Source organism: Diuraphis noxia, unplaced genomic scaffold (assembly GCF_037042655.1).
Source record: "Diuraphis noxia isolate RWA-SAM2 unplaced genomic scaffold, SU_Dnox_SAM2 contig0004, whole genome shotgun sequence".
NCBI classification, from domain to species: Eukaryota; Metazoa; Arthropoda; class Insecta; order Hemiptera; family Aphididae; genus Diuraphis; species Diuraphis noxia.
In genome coordinates, this window is record NW_028301714.1 from 8053285 (window position 1) to 8067471 (window position 14187).

Consider the following 14187-nt stretch of genomic DNA (forward strand, 5'->3'; position numbering starts at 1 on the left):
TAGAAAATCGTGAAATTTTTAACAATAATGATTACTAGCGCATATCAGCTACGCAATGGTTCTATAATATTCTAATGCTGTTGTTGGTGGTAGATTCCACTCTACTCAGTACTATAGTTATTACTACAGAAATATTAATTAAAATAGCACTTGCACAGAAATCACGCATACTCTTTTCATAATATATGAATATTATAATTGTAGAGAATTATTAATTATATGACAATAATAGTAACTAATAACTATAATATTTAATACATGTGGAATTGTAGGTAGTCTAACCTAAACCAGCCTGACACATTTTAAGACAAACATTTGTTTATAAATTTAAGTATTGCTTTATTTATTCAGAAACAGGAGAATGAAAAATTAAGTTTTGAAAATAATTTTATTTTTAGCGTGTACTTACATCATGTTATTAAACAATAAAATAATTTATTGTACCTACTATCTATACATTATCATGTATTATATTATATCTATAAAATAATTTTAAACATTTTATTTACGAAAGAAATTTTAAATACCTACAACCTGTAAATATTTTCCAGATTATACTCAATAGGTACCAATAAATTTGATGATATTTTAACTAAAATAATAATAGATATACATGGTGATTCTTTTAAGCGGGTACACTAAATATCTCGAAAAGTATTAACTTTTTTAAATTTTTTTTTTTAAAACTTCTATGTTTATGTTTTTCTAAACCGTATAATATTTTAATTTTTTTTTACCCTTTTATTTATTGGTGAAATCACTATCAACTTTTGATTTTCAAATGGTAACATATTATATTATTTCATTATATTTTAGATTATTATATTACAATAACCCCAATTTTATTATGAATTTACGCGTTAACATTTTTATTTTTCGTTGATTGTGGTTTGCGAGATACATCTTCTCAAAGTATTGGTGGTTTTTAAAATGTTTTCAATAATATTGTGAAGACCAGGAGCTAGTCATAAATTTGATATCGTTGAACCCAAGGTAACAACATAAATAACAATTCATTAAAGATTGCCATTGTACTTTGAACCCTAATCATTTATTAACTTATCGAAATATCGACTAATTGGACATACAGAATTAACCAAGATTCTTGGGCCAAGAATAATATATGATAAACTGGAAATATATTGTGACATATTTATTTTAATCACAATTTTACAGATAACTATTTAAAAATTAAAATGGTATCACCATTGTTATTGTATCACATTGTTCTGTGGTATCACCACATAATTATATCTGATTACCACTAAAGACCAAGGTATACCTCGAAAGTCCGTGACTGCCACGTAATATGATTATAGTATCATGCAGAAAGTAAATAATAAATACATAATATATTAATTAGGAACAGGACATTAATTTAATCTAATTTAGGTGATAATAATGCGTCACTATTTAAGATAGTCCTATCAATTGTCTTAAATAATATTGTTCTGTGATATTATGAATGATATGAATGTTGTATGATAATAGTAGAAAATGGAATAGATTAATAGGTATAATTTTACAGTACGATTTAAGAATTTAATTAATTAATTACCTATCTAAAATCGTAATATACAGTTCCACGATTTAAAAATCTTATAACTTTTTTTTTACTGTACAAAAACTGATATCAAATTAATGTAGTGATATTATTTGATTAACAATTAAATCGGAATCCCGAGAGTCCAAGAACATTAATAAACAAGGATTTGAAAGAAAAAATTTATGAAGATCCAACTACATCAAATTCTTTGTTTATTTATTATTTTTAGATTCTGATCGGGGTGATGATATTATATACATGGTATTGATTTTACAATGATGTGTGTTTTATTTGTTTTTGTGTCAAAGTACAGCATAACTAGTCGAAATAATGCTTCAATTTCAAACTTTGGGGGTGGTTTCCGATGGAAAAGTGAATATCTTTGGTGCGCTATACAGGTAAAAAGTAAACATTTCCCAATAGTTTTCAAAAAAATCGAGAAAAACCAAAAAAATGACAGAAAAACAGACGGAAATTTTACGCAAAACCAGTTTTCGACTAAATCAATTTTTTTATATGGTTGTAATTCAAAAACTTATCACTGTAAATACTTGAAATTATCGCCAAATCTTTATGTTAGTGTTATCTATAGACAGTTTAATTTTCAAAAATTTTTGACTTTTTTAGTTATTTATAGACCACTGAAATTTTCGATTTTTATGAGAATTTTTTTTTTGAAGTGTCGGTAAAAAAGTTTTGGATGACCAAAAAAACTTGAAAATTTAATACAAGGTTCTTTATGAGTTGTTCTTATTTTAGCTAAAAAAATTAAAAATCGTTGGTCACAATTTTTTTTATAAGCGTTTATAGTTCAAATTTTTACGAAATTTGTCGAAAACGCGAAAATTTGCAAGTAATTTTGAAGTTGAAAAACCATAAAATTGTTTGTGTTTATAACTAAGGATAAAAAATACAACACTAAGTTTTCCATAAGTTTTCATTCAAGTAACTATAGAGAAAACTCGAAGCATCGTTATAAGAAAAGTTTTAAGTGCGTTTGAGTTTTAAATGTTTGTGAAATCGCGTAACGATAACGATTTATCCTCAAACCAGGTATATGTTTATTTATGATAATATAAGGTATTATGAATTATGATAACTATATGCAATGTTTTTAGAAAAATTGATTAACCATGCCTTATGCAAAATGCGTCCTCATTGAAAAATAAAATATTTGTTTCATAATAGAATATATGACAATATTTAAATATAATATATTATCCTATAGACTGACAAATCATCTCCGTTCAGAATCGTTTTTCGTATACAATGATACATATAATTGCATTCAAATTTAACCTACCCTAGTCAAAGGTCCACCCCACCCCCTAATGCACAGCAGAGCGATACCCACTTACCCGTTTTTTTTAAAATAAATGTTCAAAATGATGTCTATTTTGTGATAAACAAAATGTCATACGTTTTAAAACATTGTCAGTTGTACATTTTTTTCAAAATGTTGGCTGGTATATTTTAACAGACTTCTGTAATTTGTTTATTTTGAATGTGAATTTCGAATGATAACAAGTTTTTATTAATAAAAACAGTATTCGAACTCTTTGAATGAAAAGTTAACTATCATCAAATAGTTTCGATAGTTTCCATCACTATGGTATATTGGTTTTGGTGTTTTCGTAAGATATAACTAATAATAATAAGATTTAGGTAACTTGAATAATATGAACAATTAATTAATACAATAATTTATGATTTTATTTTAAATAAACGATAACCAGGAGTTAAAGTGGGGGGGGGACGCAGGAGGACTCAGTCCCCTTACCTCTGACGGCGGTTAAAAAGCGTCCCCTTTAACAAATTAGGATTTTATACATTAGACATTATACATAAAATTATATATGGAACGTTTAAAACTTTTTGGAAACATTAGTCCCCTCTGGAATTTTTTCCCACTTTAACCTCTGACGATAACCTATATAATATCATAACATTTTATTATTTTAGTACACCTTTAGAATGTATGTATACCTATTTTTAAATTATCTACATACCTACATATTCACACTTATGTATACATAGTAAATAAAATTAATAATAATTTTAATTTCATGTTCCAAAGCAGAATATTTTTCCAAATATTTTGATTCATAAAGATCGAATTTAGGGCTAGCAGTTTTTGAGTTATAAGTATTTAAAGTTTAGGTTGGCAGAGTGGAGTGGTACGGGGTTACCCCGCAAAAGGTTTGTCCACTACTCCGCTTGTCTAAACTTTAAATACATATAACTCATAAATTACTCGTCCTAAATTCGATTTTTATGAATCAAAATACTTAGAAAAATATTCTGCTTTGGAATATGAAATTAAAACTCTATGTTGTCATTCAAAAAAATAAAAAACTTAAAAAATGATAAGGATAAAAAATATTTAAAAATATAATTTTTTAATAAAAACGTTGTTTTTTTAACAACTTGAAACCATGTAAAAAAATATTTTGAAAAAAGTAAATATACTAATATATAGTAAATATCTTTTCGAGATAATTAGTGTACCCCCTTAAAAGAATCTCCCTGTACATGATATAGTACCTAACCTCTAAGTATACATCTAGTAGATTGTATTTTTTAAATGCATACTCATTTTACAACTTTTTTTCACTCATCTTATTTAATTGAAAACCATTTAATTCAAAATTGCAAATACTACATATTACCCCATATTATATTTACAATATTACAAACCAATTAAATAATTTCAAATTATTTAAAAGCGAAAGACAATGAATAGCTAAATATTTCAAATTTAAATTTATATAATGTTTTATTTTAAGATTATTTTAACAATAATTATGAATATTGTTAAAAACAATAAGGTAATATGTAGGAAAACAACTTACCTATTTCAATATATCATGACTGAAATCAGTAATCACCCCATTTTATATTTCTATTATTATGAGTCACTATAAAAGGCATTTATATAGCAAGTGATCTACTAATTTACTCAAAGTGATCTACCACAATGTTTACATATGTAAATTGTACATATTAGGTATAAAATATATTTCACCATTTATTATTAAAATATTTTTTTTAGGATCATCAAATCAAATAAAAATTCAATTAAAAATACACAGTTTACTATCATTGACTATTGCAAGGATGTAAAAATTATATTTCTATTATTATCAAAATTAGGCGTACCTACATGGCAAAATTATTATAATACATAATAGCTATTGGCTTAAATTGAGAAGTATGTAATAACTAATAAGTAATAACTATAATAATTAATAAGTAAATAAGGCTATCTCCCAATATGCGGTCTACCTCCGTTTTGTGTGCTACGTAACTATAAATAATATGAGTATAGTATGCGGTCTATCAATGTTATGTGTTCTACCTATATAGCTGGGAATTCCGCATCATTTATATTTATTATCTACCAATTTATATATTTTATCTTAATTTTTCATAACAATATATATTTTATCATATGGGTAACAATACAGGTTACTGGGTTAGTTGGTTTAAATAAAACAGATAATATTTTTGATGCTTTCCTTAGAGATATGAAATTATGCTTTGTGGATAATTTTGTGGATCCTTAATAAATTAATTTTTTTTATATACTTTCTTTTATATTATTACGGTAGATAATTTTGTTGATCATTAATAAATAATAAATAAAAATTTTTTTATACTTTAAATTATATTTTATTATACTTTTAATATTATTATGGTAGATAATTTTGTGGATCCTGAATAAATTAAATTTTTTTTATACTTATATTCATAGGCGCCGACTTCGCGGGGGCAAAGGGGGCGATCGCCGCTGTACATTGATTTAACGGGGGCAAAAGTATTATTTCGCCCCCGTGTCCCGTTGTGTACAATAATAATTATTTGGTTAAAATACCAGATTATAACATGAAAATATTCATTAGAACATCGACGATTGTATATTTGTATATTACCTAAATATGATCTATAAATACTATAGATCGCTCGACGCTCACTACTATTTGGTTTTATATTTTGTCTAAAAATACATCTGTCATTTCAATTTTTCCCGAAATATAGAGACGGAACTGATTTTATTACCATTATAGTATATAAACTAAAATTTTTCAATTCAAATAATATTATTTATAAATTATAAACAAATATATCTATAGCACCCTAGAGGAGTATTAAAATAGATTTAAGGGACAATTTGGTAATTACTCCTCCCGGTAAGCAAACTACAGCATACTATAGAATTTTAATAGAAGAGTTTGCCCCCGCGCTAATATCTAAAAGTCGGCGCCTCTGCTTATATTGTACTTTATTACTTTAATATTATTACGGTAGACCACGTCCATTTTGGTAGACCGCATATTTTTGTGGTAGACCGCATATTGGGAGATAGCCGTAAATAATAAAGGAGTAGAAGTGAAATTGATTGATTTTATTACTACTACTATAAAATAAATGCACAGGTAACTGTGGAACAATATTTATAAATTTTGATAGAGCACCTGCTAGACAAATGCCCTTTAAAATTTTACCATAATTTAAAAGCTCAGGTCTATGATAAATCTATTCCAATTTAATTCATACAGTCAAATCAAAATGCAAAAATGCAAAAATGCAAAATATGAGTTAAGATCATAACATGTATTCAAAAATGAAAAAATTGAAACAAACTCAACTTAACCCCTAACTAAAAAAAATACAGTAAAATTTAAAAGTGGGACTCATAATAATTTAACTTAGATTTAGTAGGTGGTAATACCTAAATAGCTAACAACACCAATCAAACAGAAGATTTTTCAGTTGCAAAACACTAAATACAATATAGTTTAAAATAAAAATATTTTTATGATACCTAAATATTAGGATTAAGACATACGACATATCTACCTGATATTATAACAAAGTAGTTATTTAAGTACAATATTTTATAATACCATGTATAGAAATGCGGGTGACAAATCTATGCTTTTTTTTTAGTTTTTAAAGAAACGTACAATTTACCACACATTTATGATTGATTGGATATTGTTAGCTAATTTAACTTAATTGTATAATATTTGTTAAAATTAAATAAATACATTAGAATCTACAATTTTCATTTAACATATTTTTAGTTTACTATATTATTGGGATTAGTTTTCTTCTGGAATGCATATTGTCAGGCTTAATTTTTTAACTTCTTTGAAATTAACTTGAGTACCTAGTTGAATATCTAATAAGTTAAGAAAGAATAAATATAACTAAATAATTTAACAGTTAAAAATATGTTTAACATACTTAATTATTTTGTAGTAACTTCAATTATCAAAATTCTATAATGGAAACAATATTTTTATTTGTCATCGTTCTCATTTGCAAATCTAATGGGAGTTAGGAAATTATGTGATTTCATTATTTATATCTCAAGACATCTGACTAAGTATATTTGTAGTATACATGGATAATCTTAGTTCTTAATAATAATCACTGCCAGAATGCAAAATTTGAATGATACAAATTTAAAGTACTTCTGAACAGAGAACATAATATTTTTAAGTAATTTGTAGGTATAAATAGATAGGCAGTCATCTGTCATCTTGATGTGTCCAAGTAGATGGTAATACGTAATAATATGGGTAAGAATATATGATGTTGTACCTATTAGGTTTGTGCTATGGTGTCAGTTATTAATTTTTAGAATAAAACAACTTTTGTGTCATCAAACTTTGAATAACATTTGGTGGTGTAACTGAATGAACAAAACTGATTAAACTGAAAATAAAATTTAATTAAAAACTGTTAATTATGTAATAATGTATAATAATTCATGCACAAAATTATGTATTAATCAAATTTATTTTTCTACTTATACATGTTGTTTATTTAAAAAAAACTTACCAATAAACTTTATGTACGAACGTTGTGCTTTCCAAGTGGTAGGTATTATAAAATTTACGCCACACTTAAGAGGACGTGATACCCGCATGTGTTGTCTCTGTCTTACAAGTGCATTATATAGTAAATTTTACGTTCAGCAGAACACGGTAGCTCCGTTTGCTTAAAAATTAGAGTGAATTGACCTCTTATAAAATTTAAAGGTATGATTGTTATCTAGTCAACCTCATATGCTTTTTATTATATTTAAATTTTAAAGGAAGTTATGAGTATTTTAAGATGCACAAAAAATTTACAATTTTAAAATACTCATAACTCGCTTTAAATTTGATATAAAATAAAAAGCATATGAGGTTGTTTAGATAATAATCTTACCTTTAAATTTTATAAGAGGTCAGTTCACTCTAATTTTTAAGTTAACGGAGCTACACGTGTTCTGCTGAGCGAAAAATGTACCATGTTACGCATTTGTAAAACGGAGACAACACATGCGGGTATCACGTCCTCTTAATAATATACATAAATCATAAATTCCGATGTCATCAATGGAATTTTTTTCGTCAAACTTAATCATTCAAAAACTATTGCGTTAAGTATATTATGTTATTAAAGAAATTTAAACTGTCGGTATACTTAATGATATAACGTATAAAACATACAATAATTAGTTTAATTACTAATTACATTATTACATCATACATTTAAATCATTTAATATTTAACTATTTAACTATTTAAGCAATAACAATAACTAATAAGTGTTATGCAGCTGCTGGCCACATGGTTTACAATTTACATTTTACTTTGAACCACGATTTAAGATAGTACTATCTTAAACCGTGCTTTGAACTTTAGTTTTAAATTTATTTTTAGTATCAGTTTATCACTGTTTTCCTTGGGTCGTTATAAATCTTAGATCATATATAGGGCTAGGATTTTGTAGCATTTGCATTTTCTTTCATAGTACACCAGGACATGGCTAATCAAAAACAAAATTCGATTCATTCATCACAGAGTTCAAATATGCAATTTTGCTTTTGCTTTTTTTTGCTTTTTCTTGTGATTTTCGTACATAAATGCTTTATTGGTACTTTTTTGTCAGTTTATTAGCTTTTTAATTGGTTTTTGATAATTATACGCATATTTTAACATTTACGTACATATTTATCTAAATTATTATTTTTTCATTTATTTTAATTGTATAATTATGTATATTATGTGAATTCGTAGTGAAATATTATCGCCTTATTGGAAAATATTTCTGAAAACAGATTCTTAGATTTTGTGATTACTGATTACCTAGTGGGGAGTAGTGGTTACGTAAAACGACGTCTGTAATATCGTCGTAATAATATTATGTCTGGACTTCAGACGCAATGAGAACGATATTTATTGACTTGTTTACTATATCTAAATAAATTTACAATAATATTATTTAGCATTTTCTAATTATAGGAATTTCTATGGGGGTTTATATTCGAGTGCTAGCGTACGGAGTATTGTCGCGAATCGCGGAACCACGATATTAGCAATCGACAATACGTTATGCCGACAAGCATAACTAAACTAATCAGCTAAACTTAAAAATGTTTAAGTCTTTTTTAGTTGCATTTTCCTGGTTAAATGCTTTTGTTTGTAGCATTATTGGCAATTTTTTAATTCCTTTATTGTAGGTTTTTAGTGTTTCATTTTCCTAATGATCTATGGATGGAGCCATGGCCTGATATTTGAAGCACATATAAGCGACAAGTCTCTCCTTGAGATTCATTATCTGCGCATGCGTGAGTATACTCGTAGCATATTTATTCTAATGTTTTTAATTCTCCCAGGGAACTCATGAGTGATAACTAAATAAATATGTGACGAGTAGACTCGCGCATTCGCAGATACCGAATCTCAAGGAGAGACTCGTCGCTAATATGTGCTTCAAATTGTTTACACAGGCGAGATGGGCCATGGCTCCATCCATAGGGTATGATCTAAGTTATAAATACAGTCGATTAAACCATGATCATAAATAATTATAAATAATGATAAAGGTATCGCCAAATATTGATGATATTATTATTATGGTAATAATACATAGGGCTATGCGTCGTAATGATATCATAATATTGTCATGTAATGAAGACAATGGAGGGGATTCAATACGGCAGCCAAGGTCATTAAAACGTAGCTTTTATGGTAAAATTAGCATATTATAGGGGTAATAAGACTTTCAACTAATCAGGTACAAAGTACAACAGTTATCGATATTGTTACCTATTATAGTTCGTACGGTATCGAATTTATCAGTTAAAGCTCCTGGACTTCACAAATGAAGAAATAATTTAAACATGCTGCATATGTTACCATTTGAAAATCAAAAGTTGATAGTGATTTCACAAATAAATATAAGGGTGAAAAAAATTTAAATATCATACGGTCTTAGAAAAACATAAACCTAGAAGTTGTAAAAAAAAAAATTTTAAAATAGTTCATACTTTTCGAGATATTTAGTGTACCCACTTAAAAGAATCACCCTAAAAATATATTCAATAATGTATAATTTTTTTAAACGTAATTTTTAGATTCTGAACGAAGTGATGAATGTATTGATTTTACAATGATGTGTTTTTTTTTTTTTTTTTTTTTTTTTTTTTTTGTGTCTGTGTACAGCATAACTAGTCGAAATAATGCTTCGATTTCAAACTTTGGGAGTGGTTTCCGATGTAAAATTGAAGATCCTTGGTGCATTATAGAGGTCAAAAGTAAACATTTTCCAACAGTTTTCAAAAAAATCGAGAAAAACAAAAAAAAAATGACAGAAAAACGGGAATTTTTACGCAAAATCAGTTTTCGACCAAATCGATTTTTTTATATGGTTGTAATTCAAAAAATAATCACTTTAAATACTTGAAATTTTCACCAAATGTTTATGTTAGTGTTATCTATATACAGTTTAATTTTCAAAAATTTTTGACTTTTTTTGAGTTATTTATAGACCACTGAAATTTACACTTTTTTTGAGAATTTTTTTTTGAAGTGTCGGTAAAAAAATGTTGGACGACCAAAAAAACTTGAAAATTTAATACAAGGTTCCTTATGAGTTTTTCTTATTGTAGCTAAAAAAAATTAAAAATCGTAAGTCACAATTTTTTTTAATAAGCTTTTTTAATAAATTTGCAAGTAATTTTGAAGTTGAAAAATCATAAAATTTTTTGCGTTTATAACTAAGGATTAAAAATACAACACTAAGTTCTCCATAAGTTTTCCTTCAAGTAGCTATAGAGAAAACTCGAAGTATCATTATAGAAAAAATTTTAAGTGCGTTTGAATTTTAAATTTTTACGAAATAGCGTAACGATAACGATTTATCCTGAAACGATTTTAAATATTTGTTATTATTCAAAAAGTATAAGTCCTAGATACTTGAAAATTTTACCACTTATTAGGATTGGTATTTTCTTAACATGATTAAATTTTCAAAATATTTTGACTTTTTTTGAGATATTTATAGACGACTGAAATTTTCAATTTGTCTGAAAATTTTTTTTTGAAGTGTCGATAAAATTTTTTTGGCCCTATCAAAATACTTGAAAATTTAATACAAAGTTCCTCATAAGTTATTATTAAAGTGATTAAAAAATTATAAGAATACATAGGCACAATTTTTTTTATAAGCATTTGAAGTTCAAATATTGACAACAATTCGTCAAAACCATGAATATTGTAAATTATTTTGTAGTTCAAAATTCATAAAATTGTTTGTATTTATATCTAAGGTTAAAAAATCAACACTAAGTTTTTCTTAAAATAGCTATAAAGGAAATTTGAAGCGTCATTATAGGAAAAATGTTTTGAGCGTTTGAGTTTTAAATTTTTATGAAATCGCGTAATGATAACGATTTATCCTCAAACCAGGTATATGTATATCTATGATAATAATATAAGGTATTATGAATTATGATAACTACATGCAAAGGTTTTGGAAAAATTGATTAACCATGCCTTATGCAAAATGCGTCCTGATTGAAAAATAAAATATTTGTTTCAAAATAGAATATATAACAATATTTAAATATTATATATCCTAGACTGAAAAATCATCTTCGTTCAGAATCGTTTTTCGTATACAATGATACTTATCATTGCATTCAAATCTAACCTACCCTAGTCAGAGGTCCACCCTACCACCTAATGTACAGCAGAGCGGCATCTACTTACCCGCTTTTTTAAATTTAAAATAGAATTTTATAATTATCATTTTAATTCCAAATATTGTTGTCTATTAAAATAATTTCGGCAAACGTTTGGCTTATTTTTTTAGTAAAAAAGTCTTAACAAAAAATACAAGAGTAATAAAAACAAAATATTGCCATTCCTATGCATATTAAGCGATTCATTTTTAAAAATGTTCTCAAATATTTTTTTTCGGGGAAAGGGGTATGAAGCTTTGGTCCCATCAGTCACCTGCATAAATACAAATATTTACTACTTTTATCTATACCTACAACCATGTACAATAATTTGTTGTAAATAAACTAAAATAAAATTGATTGATACTGAATTAAATTGCAATAGATTAGGTTTAAACGTATAAATAAATAATAATAATTATTATAAATAAATAATAATATAAATACTTAATTTAGTAATTTCTATAAACAATTAAAATAATTATGAAACTTATATTTCCCTTATATTATGTGTGTTCACCAATTTAGGAAACACTGAATTTCTGAGCCGAATTATGTTAGAATAAATCGAATTTTTTTTTACAAGCCAATTGTATATATATATATATACACATATTTTCAGATAAATTTCAAATTTTTAACCCTTTCTGTACGCGCATGCGCAATGCAACTTATATATTTTTTAATAGCAACCGGTATTTTTGATGCCAAATTCGGATAGACTGAATTTTTTTAAGATATTTTGACCAGTTAACCATGGCTCTTAAATCAAAATTGACTGAATGAGAGCCATTCAAATTTTAATAAATAATACATTTTTACAATCAATATATTTATTATATAAAAATGGAGACAAAAATGTATAACAATTCATCAATTGAGAACGGCTGAATCGATTTCGCTCACTCTTTTTTTGTTTAGGTCGTAATTGCCAGGAGAAGGTTCTTACGGATGAAAAATTTGAGAAAGTTATCGGGTTAGAGAAATATGATGAGGGTGTGATGAAATTAAAGTGGCGCCATCTGCCCAGTAAAAAATAAAATAAATAATATTAATATGTTTTGGTAGTCAAAGGCAACTATATATACAAACAAGTGCTCTCGAGAGCAGCTGGACTATTTTTAGAATGGACATTTTTGTTTATTTATAAATGGTTGCTTTAGTGACGGTTATTATTGCTCTGTGTTATTAGTGATGGTTATATATATATTTATCTGTTAGTCCTATATACATTCTTAAACAGCTGGACCAAATGTGACAAAATTTGGTATTGAATTTTATTAGACATATGGGCAGAAAATATGGTAAGTTAGAAAGTGTTATGCCTATTGAATTGAATATTTAAATTGTCAACATTATATTGAAAAAAATGAAGAAAATTTCATAATGATATACGAAATTGAATATCGTTGTAAGATTATAATACAGGGCGATTCTTTTAAGTGGGTTCACTAATTATCTCGAAAAGTATTTACTTTTTTCAAAATATTTTTTTACATGGTTTCAAGTTGTTAAAAAACCAACGTTTTGATTAAAAAATTATATTTTTAAATATTTTTTATCCTTATCATTATTTAAGTTTTTTACTTTTTTGAATGACGACATAGAGTTTTAATTTCATATTCCAAAGTAGAATATTTTTCTAAGTATTTTGATTCATAAAAATCGAGTTTAGAGCTAGTAGTTTTTGAGTTATAAGTATTTAAAGTTTAGATTGGCAGAGTGGAGTGGTACGGGGTTACCCCGCAAAATGTTTGTCCTCTACTCCGCTTGTCAAAACTTTAAATACATATAACTCATAAACCACTTGTCCTAAATTTGATTTTTATGAATCAAAATACTTAGAAAAATATTCTGCTTTGGAATATGAAATTATAACTCTATGTTATCATTCAAAAAAGTAAAAAACTTAAAAAATGATAAGGATAAAAAATATTTAAAAATATAATTTTTTAATAAAAACGTTGGTTTCTTAACAACTAGAAACCATGTAAAAAATTATTTTGAAAAAAGTAAATACTTTTCGAGATAATTAGTGTACCCACTTAAAAGAATCACCCTGTATATTTTAACCACTATCTATCATTATGTATAAAAATATACTGATAGCATCATCACATGAAATGAATTTAACACACAATATGAACTATGGACCATAAAAGAGATAGAATTTTTAACGGGCTACAAAGTGCACGGGTTCAGCTAGTTCATTATAAAATGCATACAACTGTTTATAATTATTTATTATTGGTTACTTTTTGAATATTTTTAAGTATTTTTTTTTCATACGTGTTATAAATAAGATTAACATAATATGGATATAAAATTATTTAATTAAAATTGATATGTAAAAATATTCAAAAAAAAACCAATAATAAATAATTTTAAATAGTTTTATGCATTTTATAATGAATTGTAAAAATGTATTATTTATTAAAATTTGAATGGCTCTTATTCAGTCAATTTTGATTTAAGGGCCATGGTTTAATTGGTCAAAATATCTTAAAAAAATTCAGTCTATCCGAATTTGGCATCAAAAATACCGGTTGCTATTAAAAAATATATAAGTTGCATTGCGCATGCGCGTACAGAAAGGGTTAAAAATTTGAAATTTATC

At 26.1% G+C, this 14187-nt stretch overlaps 1 pseudogene; it reads left to right on the forward strand.

Annotated features, from left to right (window-relative positions):
• LOC149055635 (uncharacterized) overlaps positions 1-14187 on the forward strand; it is a 38911-nt pseudogene that overhangs the window by 22720 nt on the left and 2004 nt on the right.